This window comes from Scomber scombrus, chromosome 10 (genome assembly GCF_963691925.1).
Source record: "Scomber scombrus chromosome 10, fScoSco1.1, whole genome shotgun sequence".
In the NCBI taxonomy this organism is placed as follows: domain Eukaryota; kingdom Metazoa; phylum Chordata; class Actinopteri; order Scombriformes; family Scombridae; genus Scomber; species Scomber scombrus.
The window spans coordinates 12532574-12547452 of NC_084979.1; positions in this window are offsets into that span (position 1 = coordinate 12532574).

Below are 14879 nucleotides of genomic sequence, written 5' to 3' on the forward strand. Positions count from 1 at the left end.
TTGCTACTTTTACTTAAGTAAAGCATCTGAATACTTCTTCCACCAATGATAACAAGCGACAATATAAGGTCATTTTAATTGGCTATTTATTTTAATAGCTATAATCTATTAACGTGGCCTTTTCTCTGGCTCATCTCAAACAAGTGTTTGGGGTTTCTATGGCAACCGGAGTTAAAGAGGACAACTGCTCACCAGGACGGTCCCATCCCGACACCAGGAGGAGCAGACAGAACCAGGAGGAGTTTATCTCGGGATATGAAGCATTTTGTGCTTAGTTTGCTTTTATCATTATTATTATTTTTCTTTCTGTTTTACAATCTGAAGACACACACACACAAAAACTCCGCTCCAGTTTGTGTTGTAGATATAGGGACACGCTGTGTTGTCCTGGTAACTTGTGGGGAGCTATTGAATTACAAAAATGGGGCCCATGTTTTCTGCTGTCGGGACGGTCTGCAGCAGAAAATGAACTAACTGAATCTGGCCGTGTCGGTGAGTGCTTTTCTATTTCAGACAAAAAGTCACGGATTGTTCAAGTTGTGGTGGGTCTACTGTGGGAAACAAAAGGAGCATGTATGTGAATCAGGGGTCAGAAAGCAAAAATCCCACCCACATCGGAGAGCACTTAAAATTAAATTAAACATGTTACTCATTCTGCTATTCAGTTGAGATAGTAGCCTCCTTAAACCAATAGCATGAGTAATACTATATGTCAGTGTCTAATCTTCTGCTTCCTACAGTTTCGCCAAACATGGGAAAAAACAACACTAAAACTTAAACTGAGTCATTCAGTTTTGGAGGACAAAACAAAATCCAAAATTGGGCAATTCATACTATAAAATATTAAAAGTCTAATTATCTCTTTGAGTGCCTTAGAAGAACATTTGCAAGTAACAAAATAACTGAAATCAACATTCAGCATATCCATCCTATAAATATTAGTTTAACACATTTTTAGTGTGTATAAAGACTGACATTTTTTATTTTTTTTATTTTTTATTTGAACGGGGACAGTGCGCAATAAAACATGAACCCTGTATAAAACAAGGAGAGATGCATTGCACCGGGTTTTAGCAAGTTGCTATTTTCCACCCGTAGTCCCTGGGCAGGTTGATGGAACATAGGCTATTTAATTTTGAAATCAATTTCAGAATTCACAGTTGTGCAAAATTGCAATTACAAAATTATAAATTCACACATTGCCACATCATTAAAACAATTTGACCCCCACCTGCCAACTTTTATAAATATGCCCCCCCCCCCCCCATCAAACATACACTCACAAATGTCTACAAGTTTGCTGTGATAGCATTCAATGTTTTTTTTTGACGTGAAAATGTTTTAAAGTCCGCACTAGTAATCAACTCTGTTGAAAGAGTATTCCATTGATTTATGGCAACTTTATTGACTTGATTTATGGAAAAAGATGATTTAGCAAATGAAGTCCTACATTTAGGGATACTGCACACTCCCCTTGTAACTGATCGAGTGGCTCTTGTTAATTTTTCTGAGCAGAGTGTAACCTTTTTTTCAGAGGAGGAGCTGTAGTTGTTTCTTATTAAAAGACCATAATACCTTTATTCTGCTGCTCAATGTCATACTTTACATACTATCAACAAAACAATACAGTAAGATGCCACATCAGCAGTAAAAAATAATATTCAAAAACAATATTGTTTTAGGTTTATAATATGTCACTAAACTAAAATAAGCTAAAGCTGACATCTCAGTGGTAACAGTTTGCTTGTCATCACCCACAGGCTGAAATGTGGACGTAACAGTAGAAAAAGCAGAAGTGAAACTGCTTCAGTTCCAGTGCACTGGTATTGTGTATGCTGCTGTCACACTGTCATGACTCACTGGAACGCTTGAATAGACCAACCAGCCAATGTGTTATTAGCAACATCTGTGTTTTTTCTACTATGATAAGTCAAAATGTGTGCTCTGACAAAGGCCTGTTGTGAGACGTTTTCATTAAAATATGCTCAGTATTGATTATACTGCAACATGAACTAATTATTCAAATTTTATTCTTATTTCCTGTTTTTAACCATCAGGTGACATCTATACTGTTGTCACTGTGAGCAGCTGAAGAAGGAAAAACAGACAGGGGGGTCTCCTGCCTGATCATGACTGCTGTATTTCGACCTGTCAATGTTTCAGAGCTATGTGAGGATGGAGACAAGTTCCTTGAGGCTGGAGAACTGGGGAGGGCAACCTCCCTCTACATGTCTGCCTTCAGGACTCACGCCACATCCACTGTATCTCACCTGCGAAAATTGGAGAAGTCCAGACTGGGTGGGGTAATCTCTACACTAGAAGGTTGGCTTGACAGTCATGGGGAGAGCCAGCCTGCTGAGGGTCTTAATAAAGGTCTAGCAGCTGTGTTTCTGTCCACAGTCTATCCCAACAACCTTTCTGCCACCATTTTCAAAATGGAGTCTCTCCTTCATAGTGGCGGGCATGGCTGTGAGGAGATTTTTGCTCGTTGCACTGCTCTGCTTGAAGGGAAGCGAAACTCTCATCCTGAGGGTTCGCCTTGCGTGGTGCTAGAGATAACCCGTGCCTTAGCCTGCTTGTTTTCCAAGCCTCAAAGTATCAAGGGAGTAAAGCTTTACCTCAGAGCTTACAAGAGCAACAAATCAGAAACTGTCACACTGGTTAGGAGCAGACAAGCTCAGCACCTACCCCAAATAGTGAAGGCCTTTAGAGACCAAATACTGCACATGCATCCCTCTCTAACATTTGACACTGAGTGTGAAGTGACAATAAAGGGGAATGAAAAGCTAGATGTTGAATCGTCTACAATGATTGAGTTTTTGTTGGCTCTGTCACCAAATAATAAAGTTGTGCAGGAACTTCAAGCAGCACATCTGTTTTTCAGTGGCAGGTTTGGGGACAGTGCAGACGTGTATTCTGCTGTCTTGCAGCCAAGCCATTGTCACCAAAAGTCAGTGAGTAGTATAGACGATACAGTCCAAGACACACCTGAGAGGAGAGCTAGACTTCTAACCAGTCGAGCGGCTGCCTGCTTCTCAGCAGGTGGACGAACTGCAGAGGCCTGCAGAGATCTAGGGGAAGCCTTTGAGATCCACCCTGCCTGTGCCCGAATCTTTTTCCAAAAGCTTTTCACAGATCACGGTACAGGGGTGGTTGCTCACAACCTTCTCCGCCAGCAGGCAGAGAAAGGCTTATCTGGTTACAGAGAGAGGGTCCTCATTCGTCCAGACCTGCGGTCCACAGAGGGGGTTGAACTTTTGGACCCTGTGATCTGTCAGTTACGGACTCTCTGCCATTTAGAGCCTGATGGGGGATGCAGGGAGCTGCGGGTACGACTGGCTGACTGTCTCCTTCTCAGAGGAGAACACAAAGAGGCCCTCTCCATCACTAGCCAGCTAGCTACTGCTAAGGGTCAGCAGAGCTATCAGAACACTGTGCAAGTTCTTCGGGGATATGCACGACTTCTCACTGATGACCACAAGGGGGCATTAGAAGACTTCCAGGCTGTGATTGAACACAATGCCCCCCACCCATCTAGCTGTGTACGGGCACTCTGTGGCAGGGGGCTCCTGCGCATGATGGGTGGCTTCAACTACCTCACAGCACTAGACTATGTGACAGCCAGCAGGCTGCAACCTCAGGAAACAGCACTGACAGTCCGCTGCTTAGTGCCATGGAACTGCCGGGGGCTGCTCTTTACTGTCTTATTGGAGCAAGGACGAGTCATGTTGGAGGGGACTGGAGAGCACGGATCCACCTCCAGTTCTAGTGAAAACTCACAGCAACCACAGCAGGGGGATCAGCTTCAGCCACCATCAAAGAAAGACAACCACAGAGCTGGGTATGATGTTAGTCACATCACTTCACCAACGTCTCAAGTTTAATTAGCTATAGGTCATCTCAATATATTTCAAATTTCAGTTGATGATATTCTCATCCATGATTTCTCAGATCATTAAATGTTGTTGGTCTCTGTGCATTAGGACTCCTGCTGGTGTTCAGTCCCTGGCTGTACTACTAATGGAGCTGCAGCCCAGCACTGATGGGCCTCAAATACTGGCAGCAGATGCCTTGTACCAGCTTGGTCGGGTGGAGGAGGCCTACCGGCTATTGCTCTCCATTGGGCCCACCAGTCCTCGGGCACCCGTCCTGGCTCGCCTTGCTCTGCTGCAGCTGCACAGGGGCTTTCTCTATGACACAAATCAGGTATACAGTTTAACAGCAGTGGGTTGCAAAGTGAGATTCAGAGCCACCAAGATTTCATTTCACACCATCTGACAAATGTTTCAATGGTGATGTCACAAGCAGCAACACATTTATTAATTTAATTCATCTCTGTGACAACTTCTTGAAATGACTCCTTATGGCCTTGTAATTAAAGGGACACACTTGCATGAACAAGTTTGGGGACACTTACTGTGTTCTAAACACTTTTAATTTGAATACAGTGTTGTGATGTAGTTTCAGTAGCCTGATTAAAAGCAGACCGGGGAGCCTGGTGACTGTCCAGAACAAACCAAATTAAATTCTTCATTGAGTTGGAGTGAGTAAGGCCCTATGCTAATCTCATTCACTCAAATTGCTCTCTGGACACAGCTTCAAAAAGCCCATGTTCAAGAAATAAAGAACCCCCCTGTAATTAAAATTTCTAAATTTGTTGATGAAACGTTGTCAAAGCTTGTGCTGTAACAAGTACAATACACTACATCTCACCAACCAACCTCGGACACATACATAAATGTACTACAGTAGAGCTGCAATATCACAGTGCTGACCAGCAGTGATGCACATCAAAACTGAGTAAAGCATGCCTGTAAAGCATTAAATCATCAGTTGTACTGTTTTTTAGTTATACATTTAATTAATGAATTAGAAAAAAACATGATTGACGTGTTAAATATACAGCTTATACTTACAAACTGTTTTGGTTTTCTTGGTTTTATAAATAGAGTTTATAGACACAGATAGCCTACAGAGCTATGAATATCCTCTTATTTAAAAATCATACAGTTCTCTCCAAGATTACAAGACATTTTTTGGGATTAGAAGGTAAACTGGATGTGCCTGATTTGCCTTTTTTAGTACGTAAAATGAAACAATAGGCCAGACGTTTTTGAAAAAATAAGATATGTTGCCATACATTATACTTTGATAGTTACCTTATAAAAAGCAAAGTAATTGCTGTTGAAAAAATATTTTAATAATAATAAATAATAATAATAAATCAGACTTATATAGCGCTTTATGCGGTGCTCAAAGACGCTTTACAATTTCCCTATTTCCCTATTTAAAACTATGAAACAAATGTTTATAAGTTATAAAAGGTTAAAAAAAACAAAAAAACAAAAGAAGACAAAAACAAAGGTTAAAACATGACGAGTCCAGTGGGAGCTAGGAGTTGAAGGCTAGTATGAAAAGGTGTGTTTTTAGTGCAGATTTGAAAGAGGAGAGGGTTGGGGAGATTTTGATGTGAGGGGGGAGTGAATTCCATAGGGTGGGGGCAGCAACAGAGAATGCCCGATCACCCCAGGTCCGGCGCTCAGTCTGGGGAACTTGTAGCAGGTTGGCAGAGACGGACCTGAGGGATCGGGAGGGGGCGTGGTGATGAAGGAGGTCAGCAAGGTAGGGGGGTGCTAAGTTGTTGAGGGCCTTGTAGGTGGTGAGGAGGATTTTAAAGTTGATTCTGTGTTTGATTGGAAGCCAGTGAAGTTCACGGAGGACAGGTGTGATGTGTTCTCTGGAGCGGGTACCGGTGAGGAGGCGTGCAGCAGAGTTCTGGACGTATTGGAGTTTATTGAGGACTTTGGTGGTGGTGCCGTAGAGAAGACTGTTGCAGTAATCGAGCCTTGATGTAATGAAAGCTTGAATGAGTGTCTCAGCAGCGGTAGTAGACAGGTTGGGGCGGAGGCGGGCGATGTTTCGGAGGTGGAAAAAGGCGGTTTTGGTGATATGGTTGACATGGGGGAGGAAGGAGAGAGTGGGATCCAGGATAACTCCAAGGTTGCGGATTTTGGTGGAGGGGGTGATGGTGGAGCCGTCAATGTTGAGGGAGAAGTTCTGAGTGGAGTGGGTGAGGGAGTCAGGACCAATGATGAGGACTTTGGATTTGTTGGAGTTGAGTTTGAGGAAGTTATTTTGCATCCAGGTTTTAATGGCAGTCAAACAGTTGGAGAGGTTTGAGAGGGTGGAGGCAGTGATGGTTTTGGAGGGGAGGTAAAGCTGTGTGTCATCGGCGTAGCAGTGGAACTGGAGACCATGGAGACGGAGGATCTGACCAAGTGGAAGCATGTATAGAATGAAGAGGAGTGTTATTAATTGTTATTAATTGTTATAAATGAATTGTTAATAAGCAAAGTCTCAGCCATCTGAAATTATGAACTGAACTGAATAACACATTTTATGGTCCTCAATATTTTGAAGCGACACAGTAAAACAACACAGCACTGCGATGTTGCATCATATCTTTATCAATGTTATGACATTTATAGTGATGAAGATTTCACTTCTGTCCATTTTCCCAGCAGCTGCTAAAAAAGCTCATTCAGTGTGGCGATACCAGCTGCTTACGCCCTCTGCTGGCGGTCGCGCACAAGAAGGACCTGGCGCTTCTACAGGTGCACTGCCACTCTGCTGCAAAACGCATCCTGGAGACCACGAGAGAGGAGAGCGTTGTCAGGGAGGCTGTGGCCTATCTCTCCATAGCCATCATGGCCTCTGGTGAATAGAATCTGCTTGATAAGAAAGATATTGATGTTTGTTATTGGTCTGACTCTCATTGTTGACTGAATTAAAAGTGGGTAATCCTCTAATCTAGACACGAGGGAAAGAGGGATTGTTAGGAGAATGGATTTGGCTTCAGTTCAGTGTCTTTCCACACACTGAACAAAAAGCAAGCAGATTAACTTTGTATAGTTTAACTAAAAGACACCAAACATGAATAAAAACCTGTCAAGGTCAACTCATTTCAACACTTATACATGACACTTGCCAGGGTATTTGGATAAGCTGTTCTTTATGTATAAAGATCGAAGTATCCAATCAAAAGATTGTTATGTCTCGTCAAATTTGTTAATGTCTTGTCTTGTGTCATGTGTTGCTCCTTTATGTTTTCATTTAGTCAAGTCACTCATGTCCCGTCCTGTCATGCACTTCCTGTTTTATTTTGTACTCACCTTTTCCCTCTTGTTTCAGATCCTGACTTCCTCCCTTTGTGTGCCTTCCCTCCGCTGTGATTGTCAACCCCGCCCCTGATTGGTTCCACCTGTGTCCCCTTACCTCATGTTCAAATAGTCCTTGTCTCCCTTGTCTTGTGTCAGTTCGTTTTGTCCTGTCAGCGTCACCGTCATGCAGCCCGAGAAGCCTTGTTTCATTCTGTCCTCCAAGTGAGCGTTTTTTGTTCCCCTTTATCATCCTCCTTGAGAGCGTTTTTTGTTTAATAAATTCCCTTTGAGTTAAGCGTTTGAGTCCTCCTTCCTGTCTGAGGTCGTTACAGAACGAACTGACCAACAATGGACTCAGCTGACTTGAAGAATCTCCAAACCTCCATGGCTGCACAGGTCACAAAGATCCATCAGCATGCAACGCAGCTAAGCACCTTCGGCCGGGATGTGGAGGAACTCTCCAAGCGTCAGGAGGATTTTCAAGCCTCAGTCACTTCTCAGGTTAACCACCTGGCGGGTCAACTACACCAAGTCCTTTTGCGCCTAGGCACAGCCCCCCCGGCGACACCACCGGCAGAGAATCCAGCTGCGGCACCTACTGGACCAGTTGCCCCCATATCCCTGCGGTTGGCCCCCCCTGAGAAGTTCTATGGAAACTCACGTGACTGTAGAACCTTTCTAGTCCAGTGTGACCTGCACTTTAAGCTCAACCCAGCAGCTTTTGAGTCAGACCAGGCTAAAGTTGCCTTCATTGTGTCCCATTTAACGGGCCGAGCCGCCGCTTGGGCCACGGCCGAATGGTCCAGAGACTCTAATATCTGTCAGTCACTCGCAGATTTCCAAGATAATTTAAGTAAAATATTTGATCACTCCTCACCTGCCAGAGATGCTTCTCGGGTCCTCATGCAGCTCAAACAGCGCCAGCGCCAAGTGGTTGATCATGCCATTGAGTTCCGCACTGTGGCCGCAGATAGTGGGTGGAACACACCCGCACTAATAGATGCTTTTATGAATGGTCTTACTGAGCCCATAAAAGATCATTTAGCACCTTTAGAGCTCCCCCAGGACCTGGAAGCCACCATCGCCATGGCTATTCGGGTGGACAACAGGCTCAGAGAAAGGGAGAGAGAGCGGCGTCGGACTGCAGGTCGTCCTCCAGGTCACGAAGGTTACTCTGCGGGATTCCAACCTTCAAGGGCCACTTCGTCTCCCATGCCAGGAGGTGTTGGGAGAATGCGGCCTCCCCAAGAGCCACAGGAACCTATGCAGCTGGGGGGAACCAAAATCACTGCAGAGGAGAGACAGCGTTGTCTGCAAGAGGGATGCTGCTTCTACTGTGGCCAGCCAGGCCATCAACTTGCCACCTGTCTGGGGAAAGGGTCGAGCTCACCAGCCATGAGGAGGGCGCTAGTGAGCAGGCTTACCTCCGCCTTTCCTCCTAGTCAACTGACCCAGGTAGAATTCTCCATCAACAACCAGACAGTTACTCATGGGGTTTTAATTGACTCTGGGGCAGACGAAAGTCTCATGGACTGGAGCTTAGCTCGACAGAACCAGGTTAAGACTATTCCGCTGACCCATCCGGTAACTGCCAGTGCCTTGGATGGTCGTCGACTGTTTAGAGTGACTCATTGTACTGAACCCATTCAGGTGACGTTCAAAGACGACCACACCGAGGTTATGCAGTTTCATTTGTTTAACTCGGCACAGCATCCACTGATTTTGGGGTTTCCGTGGCTTAAAAAACATAACCCTCACATAGATTGGCGCTCAGGGGAAATCAAGGGGTGGGGAGGAGACTGTGCACACTCATGTAAAGTTAATCAGGTGAGGCAGACCAACATCCCTGAGAGCCCAGGAAGTGAACGCAGCAGGGGCATTGACACTGACTGTCCAGATTTATGTAATGTACCCTCATGCTATCATGACTTAAAAGATGTGTTTAACAAGAGGAAGGCCATGTCTCTCCCTCCTCATCGACCTTTTGACTGTGCCGTTGACCGTTACCTGGTGCCCCCATCCCCAAGGGGCGTCTCTACTCCATCTCTGGGCCGGAAAGAGCGGCCATGGATGAATACCTAACCTCTTCACTGAAGGCCGGAATAATCCGACCCTCCTCCTCTCCAGCTGGTGCAGGTTTCTTTTTTGTGGGTAAGAAAGACGGTTCACTCAGGCCATGCATTGACTATAGCCCTCTTAATGACATCACCGTAAAGAACCGTTACCCGCTTCCGTTAATTGCATCTGCTTTTGAATTGCTCCAAAAGGCCACCGTCTTCACCAAGTTAGACCTCAGGAATGCTTATCACCTCATCAGGATAAGAGAAGGAGACGAATGGAAGACGGGCTTTAACACTCCTAATGGTCATTACGAGTACCTGGTCATGCCTTTTGGGCTATGCAATGCTCCAGCTGTTTTCCAAGCATTTGTGAATGATGTTCTGAGAGTTTTTGAACATTTTTGTGTTTGTGTACATCGACGATATTCTAATTTTTTCACCAGATGAGGAGTCACATGTGCTTCATGTTCGTCAAGTCCTTCAGAAGCTGTTGGAGAACCAGCTCTATGTCAAAGGTGAAAAGTGACTTCCATGCAGCTACTGTCAGCTTCCTGGGCTACGTTATCACGGCCAACAAGGTACAGATGGACCCAGCAAAGGTCAGTGCGGTGGCTAATTGGCCAACTCCGGACAGCAGGAAAAAGGTACAACAGTTCCTGGGATTTGCCAATTTTTATAGAAAGTTTATTCATAACTTCAGCTCTGTTGCTGCACCACTGCATGCACTCACCTCCTCCAAGATACTTTTTCAGTGGACCCCCCAAGCCGAGAAAGCCTTTCGGTGCCTCAAGGAAAGGTTCCCCACAGCTCCTGTGCTCACGGTTCCGGACCCCCAGCGGCAGTTCATGGTGGAGGTTGATGCGTCCAATCAGGGCATTGGGGCAGTGTTATCCCAGAGGTCCGCCGAAGACAACAGGGTGCATTCATGCGCCTATTTGTCACGTAAGTTGACACCTGCAGAAAGAAATTATGATGTGGGAAACAAGTAACTGTTGGCTGTCAAGGCAGCTCTAGATGAGTGGAGGCACTGGTTGGAGGGGGCAGAACAACCTTTTATAGTCTGGACCGACCATAAGAACCTTGAATACATCAGGAAAGCTAAAAGGCTCAATTCACGTCAGGCTAGATGGACCTTGTTCTTTAACAGGTTCAACTTCACACTGTCTTTTCGCCCAGGCTCACAAAATACTAAACCAGATGCTCTATCCCGTCTTCATGACCCTAAACCTGTTGCCAAAGAACCCGAAACAATCCTTCCACTGAACCGTGTGGTTGGAGCGGTGTCATGGCAGATAGAATCAGAGGTGAAGCAGGCTAATGATGTGAGCCCAGCACCAAGTGAGTGTCCACAAAACCGTTTGTTTGTCCCTCTGTCATTACGCTCCAAGGTAATCCACTGGGCTCACACGTCCATGCTCACATGTCATCCAGGCATTAAGCGAACCATCTATGTAATCAACCAGCGGTTCTGGTGGCCGACCATGGAAAGGGAGGTCTCAGAATATGTGGCGGCCTGCCCCGTGTGCGCACGAAATAAAGCCTCACCTCGGGCCCAAATAGGCCTGCTGCACCCGCTGCCAGTCCCTCAAAGACCATGGTCCCACATCTCCATGGATTTTGTAACAGGACTGCCTCTGTCTAAAGGTAATACGACCATCCTGACAGTGGTCGATCGCTTCTCCAAGATGGCGCACTTCATCCCTCTTGTCAAGTTACCCTCTGCCAAAGAGACTGCAGAGGTCATGATGATTAATGTGTTCAGGATCCATGGTTTTCCCAGTGATATCGTTTCAGATAGAGGGCCGCAGTTCATCTCCAGCTTCTTGAAGGAGTTTTGCCGGCTCCTTGGTGTCACGGTGAGCATGTCCTCCGGGTATCACCCACAGTTGAACGGGCAGACAGAGCGCCTCAACCAGGAGCTCGAGACGTGCCTACGATGCCTTGTCTCCCAGAACCAAACCACCTGGAGCGACCACCTCGTCTGGGTGGAATATGCCCACAACACCCTTCCCTCATCTGCCACAGGTCTCTCACCTTTCCAGTGTGTCAACGGCTACCAGCCTCCCCTGTTCCCTGCCAATGAGAAGGAGGTCACGGTCCCCTCCGCTCATGCCATGGTCAGACGCTGTCAGCGGATTTGGGCCGGTGCTCGGCGGGCCCTCCTCCGGAGCTCAGCTCGGATGAAGGCAGCTGCAGATAGACACAGACAGCCAGCTCCTCCCTACAGGGCTGGCCAGAGGGTGTGGTTAGCCACCAAGGACTTGCCCCTTCATGTCGACTCCAGGAAGTTGGCTCCCAGGTTTGTGGGTCCATTTCCCATATCAAAAGTCATTAACCCTGTGTCTGTGCGTCTACGCCTTCCCAGGTCCTTGAGGGTCCACCCCACGTTCCACGTCAGCAAGATCAAGCCGGTCAGGGAAAGTGCTCTGGTGCCTGCCTCCGCCCCCCCCGGATTGTCGGTGGCGGGCCTGTGTATACTGTTAAGAAGCTCCTGGCGGTTCGTAACCGTGGCCGTGGGAAACAGTTTTTGGTGGACTGGGAAGGTTATGGTCCAGAGGAGCGTTCATGGATCCCTTCACGTTTTGTTGTGGACAAGGGTATGGTCAGGGACTTTTATGCCCACTCTGGGAGTCCTGGGCCGTCAGGAGTCGGCCCTAGAAGGGGGGGGTACTGTTATGTCTCGTCAAATTTGTTAATGTCTTGTCTTGTGTCATGTGTTGGTCCTTTATGTTTTCATTTAGTCAAGTCACTCATGTCCCGTCCTGTCATGCACTTCCTGTTTTATTTTGTACTCACCTTTTCCCTCTTGTTTCAGATCCTGACTTCCTCCCTTTGTGTGCCTTCCCTCCGTTGTGATTGTCAACCCCGCCCCTGATTGGTTCCACCTGTGTCCCCTTACCTCATGTTCAAATAATCCTTGTCTCCCTTGTCTTGTGTCAGTTTGTTTTGTCCTGTCAGCGTCACCGTCATGCAGCCCGAGAAGCCTTGTTTCATTCTGTCCTCCAAGTGAGCGTTTTTTGTTCCCCTTTATCATCCTCCTTGAGAGTGTTTTTTGTTTAATAAATTCCCTTTGAGTTAAGCGTTTGAGTCCTCCTTCCTGTCTGAGGTCGTTACAAAGATAATGGGTCAGTATGATATTATGAAGTCTTATGCAAATTTTGAATAGTGAAACCAATCAAGTAATTGTATTTTTCAAGGTGGTGAGGCAGCAGACTCCTTGCTGGAGCGAGCGTGGTGTTATGCCCTGCTCGGCCAACGAAAAACAGCCATCTTTGATTTCAGTGCCATTCTCAGGGAGCATCCAAAACATGTTCAGGCCCTCTGTGGAAGAGGCTTCACTTATCTCACACTGAGCCAGCAAAAGGTATTCTTGAGCTACAGCACTGTCAAAGTTTGTATTTTAAACAGTTTATTCCCTTTCTGTTCCAAACATATTTGAATGTAAGCTGATATGACAGAGGTATAATTGTGTAAATAAAATGGTCTGGTGTAGGATATATGTATATTCCATGTATGTAATTAAACTGCCTTTTTCCATGCTGTAGGAATGCACTCACGATATCCTGGCAGCTCTTCAGATAAACACTGACATAGTCACCAAAGACATCCTGTCACTCAAGGACAAGGCACGGAAACTGGTTTGTGATTGGCTGCATCAGTTCTGCAGGACAAATCTGTCAGAAATCCTGGCCACTAGTGCTGTCCCCTGCCAGGAAGAGCAGCTCAGAGAGGCTTTTATAATCAGTGGAGCTCTGATGAGGACAGACTGCAGAGACCCCAGATGGCATCTCCTATATGTGGACATACTTTTAGCCAAAGGTGAGATGTAAACTTTACCAAAATGTGCTGCTTGAATTGTCAGTGAGATCCTTGAAGTCTCTAGAAATGGTCTGGTTAGGAAATTATGGATTAGGCTGTTTGATGTTTCCTCTTTAAGAACCATCAAACCTGGTGATGCGTGTTTACAATTATCCTTACTCCTGCTGTTATGATTCATATGCTCCAGGTGAAGGGAAGGCAGCAGGTGCTCATCTGAGCCAGGTGTTTGGCCAGGAGCCAAGAGATGCAGTGGCCCAGGCCAGGGTGGGTGTAGTGGAGGCCTGGCAGCAGAACTACCGCAGCGCAGCTCACAGGCTCAGCAAACTCACTGAGAAAGATTCCTCCAGTTTGGACTTCCTGCTGGCCCTCATCCCATTCAATCAGCGAAAACACATGGCACAGGTACAGTAAGCCTATTGGAATGATAGATTTCAGGTTTCAAAATGAGCGCCATTGGCAAAATGAATTGTTCTATCTATGAAAGCATTTCTTTAATCTCCCATCATCAGCGAGTTAGTTTACAATTTATCTGCAGACATTTCCATGACAGAACTAAAAACGTATTAAAATATATTCAATGTTAGTGCAGTTTTTTATTGGATTGTATAGAAGAATAAACTCACACACTCACTGAAAAGATTATGAAAATTAAACACTGGCTATCTAATTTGTGGTGTTTGACACGCCCATTTAATTTAAGAAGTTCTCTATATCACAATGAATATTTCATGTTTAACATTGACAATAAGGTCAGAAAATATGGAGAAGGATGCATAATATACAATGATTGAGTGTATTAGTAAACAACATTAAGACAATACTTAATATGGATGGATGCTGTCACCAGATGGGCTGGTAACAGCATCTTTCCATAGTCTCACAGAAGTGTTGCAGGTATGGAGTATTTCTGCACATATAAATTTCATATTTTTACATTTGTATTGCATCAGGCAGCATCACAGGAGGCAAGCAGTGTGTCATCAGCTGGCCAGTGGGATCAGGCCCTTACCCTCCTGACTGTGGCAGTACAAGCAGTGGGCAATCACAGACCCCAGTATCTTCGCCAGCGGGCTGCCTGCCTTACACAGCTGGGCTTACACAAAAGGGCCATAGCTGACCTAGATCAAGTTATCCAGAAACACAGTGGATCCGACCCCAGCAGTTCAGATGACCCCCAAGTCTGGGCGGAGGACCTGTGTCGTCGAGGTCGCAGCCTGGTGCTGTGTTCCAGAGAAGGACCAGCTTTGGAGGACTTCAGCCGGGCACTTGAGCTCCACAGGGACCAGGCCATTCACTGTGTGGAGGCTGGTCTGGGAAGGCTGCGTCTGGCTGAGTGCTTCTTGCGGGGGGCACTGCAACACTATGGGGAGCAGCACCTCAGTAAAGCGTGGACATGGGTTGAATGTGGCCTTGCTGTGGACAGTGAGAACGCAGAGCTTCGCAGACTGAGGGCAAGGGTCAAACGAGAATTGGCCAGCCCATGTAACATCAATTAATATTGATAGAGAATCACACAGGACACAAGAACTCCAGCTGAGCTTTAATAATGTAGCTGGTTCCTCGGTTCATATCATGTCTTCCATGTTCAGATTATATTTGTAAGATCAACAGCAGTATATGTTAAGTATAGTAAGTAAGTGTAGTATATGTTAAATAATAATACTGATATACAATGATAATACTTTAATTGTATGGCAATTTTCTAAAGTTACAAAGAGCTTCACAATGCAAAAAAAACATTGTTTTTGGTGATAATATAAATATATATATATATATATATATATAAGCAAAACAGTATATTGAATGTTATTTAAACAGTAGAGATTTTCCACACCATAAA